The sequence below is a fragment of the Nuphar pumila genome, chromosome 9 (assembly GCF_984573655.1).
Source record: "Nuphar pumila chromosome 9, dmNupPumi1.hap1.1, whole genome shotgun sequence".
Lineage (NCBI taxonomy): Eukaryota > Viridiplantae > Streptophyta > Magnoliopsida > Nymphaeales > Nymphaeaceae > Nuphar > Nuphar pumila.
The window spans coordinates 77,717,513-77,732,854 of NC_143257.1; the positions used below are offsets into that span (position 1 = coordinate 77,717,513).

At 39.8% G+C, this 15,342-nt stretch overlaps 1 non-coding gene across 1 annotated transcript; it reads right to left on the bottom strand.

Moving 5' to 3' along the window:
- Window positions 1–3,018: 3,018 nt before the first annotated feature.
- Window positions 3,019–3,121, bottom strand: LOC149828647 (small nucleolar RNA R71). The gene has a single exon (XR_016434516.1). It is a non-coding gene; the product is annotated as a small nucleolar RNA R71 (small nucleolar RNA).
- Between the last annotated feature and the right edge of the window lie 12,221 nt (window positions 3,122–15,342).

The following is a 15,342-nucleotide window of genomic DNA, read 5'->3' on the forward strand; positions in this document are numbered from 1 at the left end:
AATACAATGCATTCATAGCCTTGGCATTAAGTAAAGCAGTCTTATTTTCTTCTTCGATCCATTGACTGAAATTAGTTGATGGCATTTGGTACTTTTTTGAAACGACTCTGCAAATTTCGAGATCCATGGATTGTAAGAATATTGTCATTCTCACTTTTCAGTATCCATAGTTTGTCCCGTCGAAGAGAGGAGGACGAACATAGGAGCATCCTTCTTTGTGTTGAGATGTTGTAGTTGTCATGCTAGATGATAGTTAAATCAAAATAATAGCAAACCTGCTCTGATACCAAATGAAAGTGTAGTAGGATTGAGGCAACGAGCACAAGAGGGGGGGTGAATAGTGCTTTTAAAAATTGTCTACGAAATTTTGACGGATTTTGCAATTCACAAAGCAAACACACAAAGAACACAATAATTTATCTTGGTTCGGTCTTTCCCGACCTACATCCAGTCCCCAACAAAACCCGCTTGAGATTTCCACTATCAACCTTGTGTAACTACAAGATCATACATACCAAATCCGGTCCCACTTCCAGTAACACACCTACTGAAAGCAAACAACTCCTTTAAACCAAGGACTCCTTTCTTTTACAGAAAATTGAAACAAGTAACAACTTACAATACAACCTATGAGCCCTTCTTTTGAATGCAAATGAGCTGCAATTGGCTTTTGAGGTTATTGAAATACTCTACTCACGAATTCACTATCTCGCAAAGAAATTTGAGTGAAAAACTGAAGTGAAAAATATCACGTGAGTAAGAAAATGAATATGAGTGAAAAGCAAAGAGTAATTGATTCAAATTGATTGAATTGTAGTGCTTTTGAGTGTAAAATGCACTCATATTTATAGTTGAAAGTTTCCATACGTTGAGGGTATGAAAGGGTGTCAAAACAGTCTGTTTTGAACGATCAAAACATTTGAAAAATAAAAAGACACGCCTTTTTAAAGTTTAAGGAAAAATGATAAAATTAGTTGACTGAAACAGTAGTTAGTCGACTAATAATTAGTTATTAGTAGACTAACAATTATCGTCGGTCGGCTGATCTGTTAATCGAGCTGTTTGAAAATCTGAACTTTTAAAACTTAGTCGACTACTGCTAAATTTCCAGAAAACACATGTTCTGTCCAGTCGACTGATAAAGTCATTAGTCGACTGCTGCTAAAATTTCCAGAAAACAACCATTCTTTCCGGTCGACTAATAAAACCTTTGGTCGACTAATTTGATAAAAATGACTTTTTAGAAAATATGGCACGAAAGGGTTAGTCGACTGGTGAGTCTATTGGTCGACTAATAAACACGAAAATTTAAGAAAAGAGTTTTCTAAAAAGATTTTCATGAAGGGTTCTTTTAGAAAAGTTTTTCTAAAGACTTTTTAGGTAAAATGCAATCGAAATATGCACTCTAAGTAAGGCTCTTACAAGAATCTAAGACTTTAAATGAATTTTACATTTGCACACAAGTCTTCAAAGATTCTTCATCGAATTCTTCAATTCTTGTTCATCATCTTTCTTCATTGTCATCTTTCTTCATTGCCTTAGCTGAAATGCAGTTGATTTACTTGTTCATCATCAAAACCTTGTACTTGAAGTATCATGTACGACTTCATTGTCGTAACACGCATCACATATCATCAATTACCATGAATCACATCTCACTTCAACATTAACATTTGTGAAGCTAAGCTCTGAAATATAGTCATTGCATCTGTACAAATGGAGCCACGTTTGCTACATTCTTCTATTATGCCATCTGTGTGTGATTACCTCTTTGTTTGTTTGTTTTGTATGTGTGTTTCCACATTCATTTAAATCATATCTGCATTTTCGCATCTGCATATTCTCTGCATTTTCATCATTTGTGTGTTGTATTAGATTTGCATTATTTATTTCATCATCACCTTCATGGAATTACCTTCGGTATGCGCATCTGCATATGCATCTGTATCCTTTACCTGCTAAACACCTGTGCTACTTATCCACTCACCTCTTTGTCGCCAAAGCCATGCACAGCTGGTGACCACCGTGATAATCAACAATATGAGTATGGTCAGGGAATGAGACATTGCACCCCCCCCACCTTTTTATTTTAATAAGAGTGCTTGATACAGTTGAAGGCCATTTGTTAAAGCTGCTGGAAGCGATTTGTAGAATCCAACTTGCAGAAACTTATCTACAAGTGATATCCAAAGTTGGTTTGCTGCTGAGAGTGATTCATCAACTTACTGTGCGATGGTAAAACCAAGTGAAGAATTTGATATGCTATACAAGTTTGATCCGTTAAAGTCAACCTGTTGCAGGAAATCAAGTAGAGGAGTTAATATATTCAAGTTGTTGTTAGCATTTATTCACTGCTCAATCTCCATGATAGCCTTTGTACCTCATCCTATCATACTCCCCACACTTATACTCACCTGTAGCCTCACTTGCTGCAGCACATCACTTCCACTTCCAGCTCTTATCACCTGTAGTAACCTCCAACATTATATTTGTAGCCACATTCATGTACCTATTATTTCCACTTCCTAGGTGGTATAACACATCTCCATCCCTTCACTCACCTCACTTGCCACACTTTACATCCACAACACCCATGCCCCTGCTGCATCCTCGCTATTCAAAATACACCACCAGCATGTACATTTGTTCTATCATCGCCCTTTGCACACTAAACTTCACCTCCACTTTCCACAGTGTGCACACACACTGTGTGGAGACTCGATGTAGGAGCGCCTCACTACGAGATTAAGGCCAACATTATTCAGATGCTCCCATCTTTTTATGGACTTAGTCACGAGGATCCCTACCGACATTTAGATGAATTCCTCGAGATCTGTTCTACTATAAAGATACATAATTTTGACGATGATGCTTTGAGGTTGACACTATTCTCGTTTTCATTGAAGGACAAGGCCAAGTATTGGCTAAAGTCCTTAGATTCTGTAGAGATAGGGTCCTAGGATCAGTTGCAGCAGGAGTTTCTTCGAAAGTATTTCCCCATTGGTTGTACGAACCAATACCGTAGAGCCATCACTAGCTTTTCAGAGATAGATGGTGAGCATTTTCATGAGACTTGGGAGAGAATGAAGGATCTCCTTAGGAAATGTCCCCATCATCAGGTGCCGAGATGGTAGCTGGTGCAAAGCTTTTACGATGGATTGTCTGACAGGAATCATCAGATGATCGACTCTTCATGCGGGGGGACATTCATGTTGAAGAGCGAGGATGAAGCATGGCGGTTATTTGATACATTGGCCGAGAATTTGCTCCACCATGCTTCGAGCTCTCATTCGGAGAGAGCCACACCCAACACTCAGAAGAAAGCTGGTGTTCTTGAGATTGGTCCATCTACTGCATGTTATCGTCGCGAAATTTTTCCCCGTCTTCCCTTCCTTGCGGAAGAGAGAAAGAGGAAACGCTTTCGCGCTTCAAACTTGACCGAATTTTGGAAATTGCTTTTGAAATACTCGCCTCCGTTTTTGAAAATTGCGGGAAAATCCATGGGATGGGGCTCGACCTGTCGGTACGAGGTTCGACCGTTCCTGCCGCCTTTAACAGGGGTAATCGAACCAAGGACCAAAACTATGCTTGACTTAGTTAAATCATCAAAATCGTGTTCTATCCTAGATGCACAAAGAATTCAGGCATGTGCTTATGAGATTTTGGAAAATGGAAGTAGGAAAAACATGATGTATGCTTGAAAAATATTTGGAGTTGAAAAGATTCTCTCAGGAAAAAGCTGAAAGTCACTTTCTCATGAAAACTCTTGTGAAAAAGGGGTTTTTGAAATCACGGGAAAGTTCATGAAGTTGTGGGAAAATCATGAATGGTTGAAAATCCTGGGAAAATGGAAGTGATTCTTGAGAAAAAGGTGAACCTTTGAAAAGGGAAACACTTCTTAGGAAAACTTGGACTTTGAGAGTTTTCTTAGGAAAATGATGAAAAATTTATAGGAAAACTCATTGAAGAAGGAAATTCAAAACTTGGGGAATCGAAATCCTGGGAATTTTACCTTTTGAATACTTGGAAATCGATTTTGGATCTTGGAGAAAGATTGGAAAACTCTTTTGGATCTCTTAAGAAAATAACATTTTCCAGGGAAAACTATGGGAAAATTGACTTGGGAAAACCGATTTTGAAAAATCCTTAGAGTTTCTTGAGAAATCGATTTCTTGAGAATGAAGTTTTCTTGAGAAAATCTTGAGAAAATCAATGATTTCATGATGCAAATGACATGAGTAAATGAATGCCCTTTGAAAAGATTTTCTGAGGAATTGGTTGGAAAATGTGCATTAAGTCCAAATAAATCCTTCACATATTCTGACTGTGGCCATGAATATGTTCAGAACTTAGTTGATTTGATGCACATGATTTTGAAAACTTTGGAAATATGATGTGCATTTTAAGATAGCCTAAGAGTGTAGGCTCTATGTGACTAGTAGAAAGATGATGGATCTGGGTCTCGTCCATATTCCGACTAGGGCCGTAAATATGGATCCCACCGAGTCCATCAACTCCCTAAGAGTTGGTGCACGTGCCATTCGTGAACATTCATAGTGCTTTTGAAATAAGATGTATGCATCACATAAGCAGGATATTTGCATAAATTCAAACTATATGATATGCATCCTAGTCTAAGCAGGAAATTAACTCTCTTATTCCAAAATTTACATTATTACATCACTAAATAAAGGAAGTAAAAGAAATTTGCAGACTTCAGCTCCTTCTTTTGATTGTTCCTGCCAAACTTGAAATAGGGTTAGCTCAACTATGTGGGTTTTTCCAAGATTTTCCAATAATATTATGAAATTATTGGATTTAATTGGATATAAACCCTATTCTCATGCTTCCTTGATATTTGAAATGATGTAAATGCAGGAAATTCAGTAGAAAATAGTTTGAAATTTGGAATGGTGGTCAAAATGACCAAAATACCCCTAATTATAAAGTTATACCTTTAAAATCAGGGTTTTTTTTTTGAAGGAAAACTTGGTAAAATTGAGATTTTGAAGTTCAAATTGAATCAAATGATGATGAAATGCAGTATGACATGCTGCTAAACACATTAGGACTGTAAAATCAGAATTTGGCATTTTGCAATTTATCCAAAATAACGAATTTCGCTTGTTTTTCACTTGGATCCGGGTCCTGCGGGACCCTGTTTTGGTATTATGGCTAATCCGAACCTCAAATGGATTCCAAATTGCACCAAATTCGGTATGAAGCATCTACTTACTCTGATAAACAACCTAGAATGCTAAAAATCACGAAATGATATGATTTAAATTCTAAAATTCAAAAAAAGTCCTAAAATGGTGGATTTTGCCTATGGATCCAAACCAAATGCAATGCCTAATATGATAATGCAAGATTTACATCATGGAAACTTATGATATTTCACATACTGCTAAAATACCTGAAATGGAACATTTTTGGTTTTTACAGCCTTGGGATTTGAGCCATGGTGAGTTCGGCAACAGTGATTTAGTTCTGACAGAGGTAAAAATCACCCTAATCTGATGTAAAATAGAAAACAAATATAAAACCACCATGGAAATTTATGAAATTAATCAGAGATATGAACGACATCTACATGAACAACTTTCATGTTAATGACTTTGGCATTTGATCAACAGAAACACAGATAAAAATATAACTATTCCTGCCTAAACTAACAGAGCAGACAAATGTAGCAAAACAGGGGACTGACAAAACAAATCCGAAGCAGGTATCAAAACTATTCTAAAAATCACAGGCTTTCAGATGCAAATAGAGGACATCTCGGACACAACTTTCACTTTTTACAGTTTTGGATTTGGAGCAACACACAAAGATAAACCACAGCCCTAAGTCGATCTAAGATCTCAGAGGCCCAAATTAGGCTCTGACACGTGTCCCGAACTCTCGGATTTTTGTCAGACATTAAAAAAATTCAGAAAAGTCTGAGAAAATAATATTAAAAAATAGACATTATTCCGAGTTCCGAACATCTTTCGGATTGAAAATCGGATCTCCCATGAGGGATATCTCGATTTTACAAGTCGGCAAATGATTTTCAAAACGCATCCCAGGTAGAAAAAATCCGACTTGCCATATTGAATGTTTACCACAGTAAACAAATTCAAATGCCTCCAAATTTTTGGCACTATTTTAGGGACACCTAAGGGCGCATTTTGTGATTTTTTTGGGATTTTTAATAAAAAATAAATGCATGAAATGACGTGTGAACTGACTAACAAAGACAGAGACTTACTGAAAATGCGCAGAATTGAAATAAATGCTAAATTAATCCTAATTAATTCATGAAACGTGCTAAATTAATGAAATAAAATGAAAATTAAATCTAGATAAATGCATGAATGTTAGAAATCATCAAGGAAGCATAATTAAATATTTTTATATATGTCGTTTTATGAGAATAGCTCAATCCATCTCTCGGATGAGCTCTTTTTTCAAACGACTCCCGAATCAAATCATGGCATCAAATCAAGAGGAAAAGAAGTGCACTTTGCTTCGTTACGCAGCGTAGAAGTTCTTGAAAGGGGCGGCTATCACGAGTTTCCTTCGTCCTTCGCTCCAGGCTTCGGATGGTTCACCAAAATCGACCTATGCTTGAATCGAATTGGCCACTGCACGAACTTTACTCTACCTTCTCCAATGAGCCAAAGGGGGCACGATTTCCAAAGTTCAAAATCAGATGTTAGGAAGGCTAGGTCGAATTTTTCAGTTCAGAAAAATGGTCTCCAAAGATGGTCCTTTCTCCTGGGCGTGGAGCCTTGTTTTTATAACTTTTCTGAAGAAATTTGAAATTCAAACAGGCTCAATCTGAGCCCTCCATGTGGCGTCATCTCAGGGGGTGCTATCTGGAGGTTTGAAATTCGAATTTGGCTTTTGCAGGGAGCCCTCAGGTGGCGCCACCTCATGAGGCTATTTTGATTTTTGAGAAAAATAAAAAAAATGGAAATTTTGTGGGTGAGACACCTCAGCAGGGGAATTTGGAATTTTTCAAAAGTTTGCTTGATTCTCTCTGCAGGGAACTCCCAGATGGCGCCACCTCAGAGGGTGCTCTCTTGGAGTTTGAATTTCAAATTCACCTTTTGTAGAGAGTCTTCAGGTGGCGCCACCTCATGGTGGGCTACCTTTATTAAAAATAAAATAAAAATCAAAAAATGGAGCCAAGTGGAGTCCTGGAATGGTGCCACCTCAAAAGGTGTTTGACACATGTCAGAAGGTCAGAGCAGTGGGCTCAGAAGGCGCCACCTCAGAGGAATTTGAATTTTGCTTTTTTTGGTGAAAGGAGATCTGGACATGTGGCAGTCTAGGACGGTTCCAAGTGTCAGCCTGCTGGAGAGGTTCTTCAGATGGCGCCACCTCAGAGGAGAATTCGAATTTCAAATGGAGGTTGGCCCTGGAGGAATGGAGGATGGACATGTGCGCCACCTCAGGGTGGCTTCTACAATGCCATGTGGCAAGAGGGAGGAAAAGGAGGGAAGGGACATGTGGCGCCCTCATAGGCCATCTGGAAAAATCAGAGCTCCGGATTTGCGCCACCTAGGCCTTGTTTGAACATTTGAATGGTTTGCTTTTTTTGAAGAAAGCCAGGAGTGACATGTGTCTCCTACTTTTTTGAGAAAAGTAGGGAGAAGACATGTGTCCTCTACTTTTTCTGAAGGAGTGAGAAGGAGACATGTGTCACCTGCTTTTTCTGAAAGAAGCAGAAGATGACACGTGGCAGAGGGGAGAGAAAGAGGGCCAAGCCATGTGGCGCCATCTCAGACAACATGGAAAAGGGTAGAAGTTCAGAATTTTCGCCACCTATGAGGAGATTTGAATATTTGAATTCTAGCTTTTCTGAAGATAGCAAGAAATGACACATGGCAGTTGCTTTTTCTGAGGAAATAAGAGCTTGACACGTGTCCTCTGCAGGAGACACACTCCAGATGGCGCCACCTCAGAGGAGACAAGCCTACCTTTTCTGGAGGGATCTAGGAGTGACACATGTCTCCTACTTTTCTGAGAAAAGTAGGGAGAGACATGTGTCAGGCTACTTTTCTAGAAGGAGGGAGAGGTTGACACGTGTCTCCTGCAGGAGACACACTTTAAGTGGCGCCACCTCAGAGGAGACAAGCTCCACTTTTTCTAGACAGGACAACCTATGACACTTGGCATCTCCTGGTAATCTTGGAATGACACATGGCGCAGGATGGATAGGGTGACACATGGCAGATAAATGGGATGACATGTGGCGGCTTCTTAGGGTAGCCCCACGCTGACACTTGGCATAGAAATGGGAGGAGAGAGAAAAGACAAGTGACACCAATCCACGGGACAAGGCTCCTATATTTTTGGGTTTTTCAAAATTCAAATTTTCAAAAGAAAAGCTTGTGTGACACCACCTCAGTGTGGGTCCCGCATTGCTTCATTATTGAAATAAGGATAAAACAACAACTTCTTTTTGGAATTTTCATAAAATCTGGACTAATTGGTAAAATAAAATTTTTTGGAAAGAGTTGGCCCTTGTGGGGCGATTTTGTAAAAAGGAGATATTTGAAATTGTTGACAAAATGGCAAAATCTGAGATGAAGTAGCTGAAATCCATATTGAAAACTATCTAGATTGTTTTCCTGAGGAAATATTTTGAAATTCAGAGCCCTGGGGGTAAAATAGGAAGAATTGATAATTTTGAAAACCCAGGGTTTTGAAATCAGTTTTGAAAAGAGTTAAAATTTCAATCTGGATTGAAAATTTTGAAATCAAGAGTTCTGGACCTCGAAATGACATGCTATGCAGTGTAGTGATTTGAAATGCTCATGCAATGATATGCAATGTCATGTCTTATGAAATGCAATCTTGAACCAAGACTTGGAGCTGTCTGTCTCCTGTCAGGAATAAAATTTTGAACATCTGAGCTAAAAATAGGGAAATTTTGAGAGTTCCAGATGAAATTTGGACTTTTGCAAGGTCTGGGCTCAGAAAATGACCATTTTGCCCTCCAGCGATTTCAGAGGCTGGATGTTGATGCTTGGTGGAAATGTTGGGGAGGTGAGTGAAAATTTGGGGTGTTTACAGATGCCCCTCTTTGCTACTAAGCTAGCTCATGGCCAAGCTTAGTGGCAAAGAAAAACACACCAAATTTGGGCTATAAAAAAATGCCCCAGTTAGAAGGATCTGACTGGGTATGAAGAAATTAGCCCGAGGAAGATGGTAGATATGAAATGGAAAATGAAGAGAAAAGATTTGCTCTATGAGAGCGAAGTTCAGGTTTTTGCCCTTAACCTGGATGGGACAGAAATACCTCGCATGGAACGAAGCTCAGGTTTTGACCCTTGACCTGATTGGGGAATGGAATATCTCATCGAAATGAGACTCAGGTTTGTACCCTTAACCTGATTGGGCGGAAGATGAAATACCTCTTTGATTGAGGCTCAGGTTTATACCCTTATCCTGATCGGGCGGAAAATGAAATACCTCTTTGATTGAGGCTCAGGTTTGTACCCTTATCCTGATCGGGTGGAAAATGAAATACCTCTTCGATGGAGGCTCAGGTTTGTACCCTTATCCTGATCGGGCGGAAAATGAAATACCTCATTGGTTGAGGCTCAGGTTTATACCCTTATCCTGATCGGGCGGAAAAATGGAATACCTCTTTGATTGAGGCTCAGGTTTGTACCCTTATCCTGATTGGGTGGAAAAATGGAATGGAATCCTCGAAGGAAGAGACTATGATGGAACCTTCGGATTTTGCACAATAAATCCGACAGGGTTTTTGCAAAAGGAAGGAAAAATGGGGTCCCTAAAGCTTGAAAAGGGATTGATTTTGGGCGTCTCATTGCTGAGACTAAATCAGCTTTTGAAATTGCCTTTTGCGGGAAATGATTGGTGGTTTGACCTCAAACCGAAATGGGACTGTCTATGGTGGGACAGTGGGGACACAGAGAAGTGTGCAATCTGAGAGTTCATGTTCTCAAAGAAGGGAAGGAATCAAGTCCTTAGGAGGGATTTAAAATTGGTGTCTGGATGTATCAAAGACGGATATCAAGCTCTCACTTCACGTCAGGATAGCTAGAAAATATTGTCAAAATATTGAGAATTTTATTGTTGATTCAAAATATTTGAAAATGTTGCACATTTTTGCAAAGATATTCTTTCTTTTCTACCCAAAGCATTACCTCCAAACAAGGTTCACTTTGTAGAATCGAGACTTGAAATCCAAATTACTCGCAATTGACCTTCTTCAAAGAAGTTATCAATTTCCTTGATATGAGCAAGAAATAGAATTTGATATTATAAAAGCAGTTGATGAAAGAGTATTGATAATAGAATTTCAGAAATTTAAAGAGGATTCTTGATAAATCTGGCAGTTTGATATCCTGAGGGCTTCTCTCATGATAATCTTTCTGCATTCTTTTGACTCTCTTGTGTTTTGGCTGCATTCTCCTTTATTTTGGAGATGTTTTGACTTTTTCTCTCTTTCTTTTTCCTCTCTTTCTCTCTTTTGGGAAGGGTACGTCACAAACTCCTTCAACTTGGAGATGTTTCGATCCTTCTTGGATGATGGGTTTGGAAATCTTTGGGCGATAGCTGAAATTAAATATCTTTTAGGGATTGTCGAGAGGTTCATCGCATCTGCCTTCATCTCGACAGTGCTTTGGACTTTCCCTGGAAGGATCCGTCACAAACTCCGTCATCTTGGAGATGTTTCGAATCTTCTTTGGCCCCGAGGGTCTACTCACCTAATTCGCCTTCATCTTGACGACAGGTGAGAGATCCCTTTTGCGGATATTTAATTGCAGCTTAGGTGATTTTGAGGAAACGGGGCTTGGGTAAATGCTCTCTTTTCTAGCACTCAGGATATTTTCACTGCCTCGTCTTTACAAGAATAGCCTTTAAAGATGCGCCATTGACTGCGATCAATATCGATCATCTACGATTTTCAATAACATTGAATCTTCTTTTCTGGCCATATCGAGGACTTATCCTTCATCCTTTTGGTTGGCCAATAGAAAGAATTTGAAGTTTGAATCTCTTTTCGCAAAAGCTTCACTCTTTTGGGAGTAATGCTAAAGGTAAATTGAGATAAAGGATTGTGCAATAAAGATTCTGAAATCAACAATTAATTGATTGACAAATTGATAAAACTTTCTTGAAATCCCTAGTGAAAGTGAGTATTTGAAATCCGGCTCAATACATCCGTGACGAAAATTCTCCTCTCTTTTTCCCCAAAAAGAGAGACTCAGGCTTAGCCCTTACCTGAATGGGAAATGGGAAATACTCCTCTCTTCCCTGAAGAGGAGGTGTTTGCAAAACGAACTTTCGAAGAGAAATTGAGCTTTCGTCAAAGCTCCCTAATATTAGGCTTCTCTTATGGAAAGGGGGCCGATAATAGTGAGGTCTGAAAAATTGGGTCATAAAAGGAACGAGTCCATCACACTCTCCTTGCAAAGAGGGTCCTTCATGACGAAAAATGGCCTAGTATGAAATTGGGGGGGGGGGGTCACAAGAAAAGCGAGTCTCTCCCTATCAAAAGGGTTCCTTGTGTGAAATTGGAAATTGTTTTGCAAACGGTTCACAAAGACGCGAGTCCCTTCAAACTCTCCCTGAAAAGGGGCTAAGTGAACAAATTGGATAGCATGCGAAAGAACGAGCTCCCTCGAACTCTCCCTAAAAAGGGTCTTTCGCAAGAGGAAATGATTGAAATTGGATATTGAGATTGATTGACCCGAAGGTCGAAACTGGAAGTTGGAAATTGGTTGTTGAGAATTGAATGACCCGAAGGTCGAAATTGGATGACCTGACGGTCGAGATTGAGAATTGATTTGACCAAAACGGTCGGAATTGAGAATTGGTTGACTGAAAGGTCGAAATTGTGTGACCCGAAGGTCAAAATTGAGAATTGATTGACCTAAAGGTCGAAATTTGGAAATTGATTGACCCGAAGGTCGAAAATTGGAAATTGGAAATTGAGATTGAGAATTGGAAATTGGGTGACCCAGAGGTCGAAATTGGAGAATTGCCTGATTTGAAGATTTAAATTGGAATTTGGAGGTCAAAATGTCAAATTTGAGCAATCGACAGACCCTGAGGATCAAAATGACTTGTATCAACAAGGGAGAATGATGAGTTAGAGTCAGAGCTCGAATAAAATACAGAGATCACGAGTCGAAACCCGGATCAACAGAAGAAAATGAAGCGCTCGAGTCAAGGCTCGAGTAACTAAAGATATCTCGAGTCGGAACCCGGATCAACAAAAGAAAATGAAGAGCTCGCATCTGAGCTTGAATAGGATAATGAGATCACGAGTCGGAACCCGGATCAACAGAAGAAAATGAGAGGCTCGAATCAGGGCTCAATTAAGATGATGAGAACACGAGTCGGAACTCGGATCAACAAAAGAAAATGAAGAGCTCAAATCTGAGCTCGAATAAGATAATGAGATCACGAGTCGGAACTCGGATCAACGAAAGAAAATGAAGAGCTCAAATCTGAGCTCGAATACATAGAGAGATCTCGAGTCGGAACCCGGATCAACAAATGAAAATGATTGAAATAAAAGCCCGAGTCGGAACTCGATTTTCTGAAAAATTGGGATTTTGAAAATGTGTCAGTTTGAGTACTGGATTTTGAAATAATACCAGTCCGAGCGTTGGGTTTTGGTTCAGTATGGATGATGACCTTTTAATTTTAAGTCTTTAGGAATTGTGATGGGACTATTTGTTGAAATCCCAATACTGACTAGATTGTTGTTAATGCAGTTGAATGCAAATGAACATGAATTGATGCACATGAATGCACAAGTGCGTGAAATGAGGAATTTGTTTGTTCTGCCTGCATACAGAACAAAATTTTAAAATGCCCCAGTGTAACTGAGAAAGAAAGTTTGATCATTATTTGAAGAAAATAGGAAGGATTACAAGAGGAGAATAAATGTTTCAAGTATAAAACTTTTTCAAGTGTCGAGCATTAATAGGATCTGGCAATTCTACCCCATCAGCATTGATGAGCCGATATGAGTTGCGGGGTAATGCTTCTTTGACAACATAGGGACCTTCCCAATTTGGCGACCATTTGCCGCCGGGACGATGCTTGAGATAAGCTGTGGATCGAAGTACTAAATCATTGACTTTGAATCTTCTTTCGATGATAGATTTCGCATATTGTCTTGCTACTCTTTGGCGATAGGATTGAGCATGTTCTGCTGCTTTTAGCCTTCTCTCGTCGAGCAAGTCTAACTGCACTAGTCACTGCTGTTGGTATTGATCAAGAGGTAATTGCAGAAGTGAAGCAAATTTCAAAGCGGGCTTCTGAACATGTAGCGGCAATACTACTTCTGTTCCATAGACCAATTCTGATGGAGTAGCATTCATTGGTGTACGAATGGTGGTCCGATAGGCCCACAATGCATCGTGGATCTTCTCATGCCAGTCACGGCCTGTTTCCACAGTTCGCTCCAAGATACGGATTATAATCTTGTTGGTGGCCTCTGCCTGACCATTCCCTTGAGGATAATATGGAGCGGAAAAATGATGATAGATCTTGAATTTTGAGCAGAATGTCTTCATCTTTTCATTCTTGAAATGACTGCCATTGTCTGACACAATGTCATGTGGGATGCCGAAACGGCAAAGAATGTTCTTGTGAATAAAAGAGACCACGTGTCGGCCTTCTACTGTGCGGAGACTGATGGCTTCTACCCACTTGGTGAAATATTCTGTCGCGGCAAGGAAATATTTGTGGCCATTTGAAGCTGAAGGAGTGATGGGACCTACGACATCGAAGGCCCACATGGAGAACGGCCATGGAGAAACAACAGACTGTAAATAAGTTGCTGGAGCATGGATGGAAGGTGCATGTATCTGACATTATACACACTTCTTCACATAATGATAACAGTCTTGTTGCATAGTCTTCCAGTAGTACCCTGCTCTTATGATTTGCTTGACAAGGGTTTGGTAGCCGACGTGGCCACCACAGATGCCTTCGTGTGCTTCTCGCACGACTTCTTTGGCTTCGTCTTCATCTAAACATCTGGAATACTCTGAACTGAATCCACGACGATAGAGGACATTGGCCAAAATGAAGTATCGAGTAGACATACGCTGGATTGCTCGTTGCTCTTTCTTTGAGAGTTCTGGAGGAAACTCGCCAGTTTCTATGAAAGTTTTGATGTTGTAATACCAAGGCTTCTTCTTTTGCTCAGCTTGGTTTACTTGCTCCGATGGAAGGAAAGCAGGTTGGTCAAGTCTGCCAATTTCAAAAGAGCGACAAGATTCTCCATTCTTGAATGCCATAATGGAGCCTAAACTGGCTAGGCTATCGGCCACTTGATTAAAATCTCTCTTGATATGGAATAACTGAAATTCTTCGAACTTGCTGACGAGAGCTGAAACAATTTTCTGATAGGGAAATAACTTCTGATCTTTGACTTGCCATTCAGCTCGAACTTGATTGACAAGTAATGAGTCACCGTAGGCATGTACTCTCTTGACATTGAAGTCTAATAGAATCTTTAGACCTCGAATCAGGGCTTCGTATTCAGCCATAATGTGAGTGCATTGAAAGTCTAGCTTGAGAGAAAATGGAATCATCTCCTTTTCTGGAGTGATTAATAGGATTCTGATGCCTATTCCCGCCATATTCTTAGAACCATCAAAAAATAAATTTCAGACTGGAAATTGCTGGATATTGCAAATTTGCTCATCAGGGAAGTCATCTTCGACTTTCTCTTCTTCGGCCAGAGAAAAATCCGCCAATTGATCCGCAATTGCTTGGCCTTTGATTGATTGCTGCGAGACGTATTCTAAGTCATACTGCATCAGTAAGACTTGCCATTTGGCGACTCGTCCGCTTAGGAAAGGCTGCTCTAAAATATACTTGAGAGGATTGAGTTTGGACAAAATTTTGACCTCTGATGCCAACAGGTAGTGTCTTAGCTTCTGACACATCCATACCAGAGCTAGGCAGGTTTTCTCTATTTGAGAGTATCTCTTTTCATAATCTATGAAAGTCTTACTCACGTAATAAATGGCGTGCTCTATCAAGCTGCCTTCTTTGTATTGCGCCAAGAATCCGCCGCATGCGACTTGATTAACTGAGATGTATAATAGAAGAGGTTTTCCCAATTCTGGCGGCTTCAGGATGGGAGGATTAAGAAGATACTTCTTGATCCGATCGAACGATTGCTGGCACTCTGGTCCCCATTCGAACTTCACTCCTTTTCTGAGCAAGTGGTTGAAGGGTTCACATCTCATCGCCAAATTGGAAATGAATCGTCGGATTGACTGCATACGTCTTTGAAGGCTACGTAGTTCTTTGAGATTCTTCGGGGGTGGCATATCAATGATA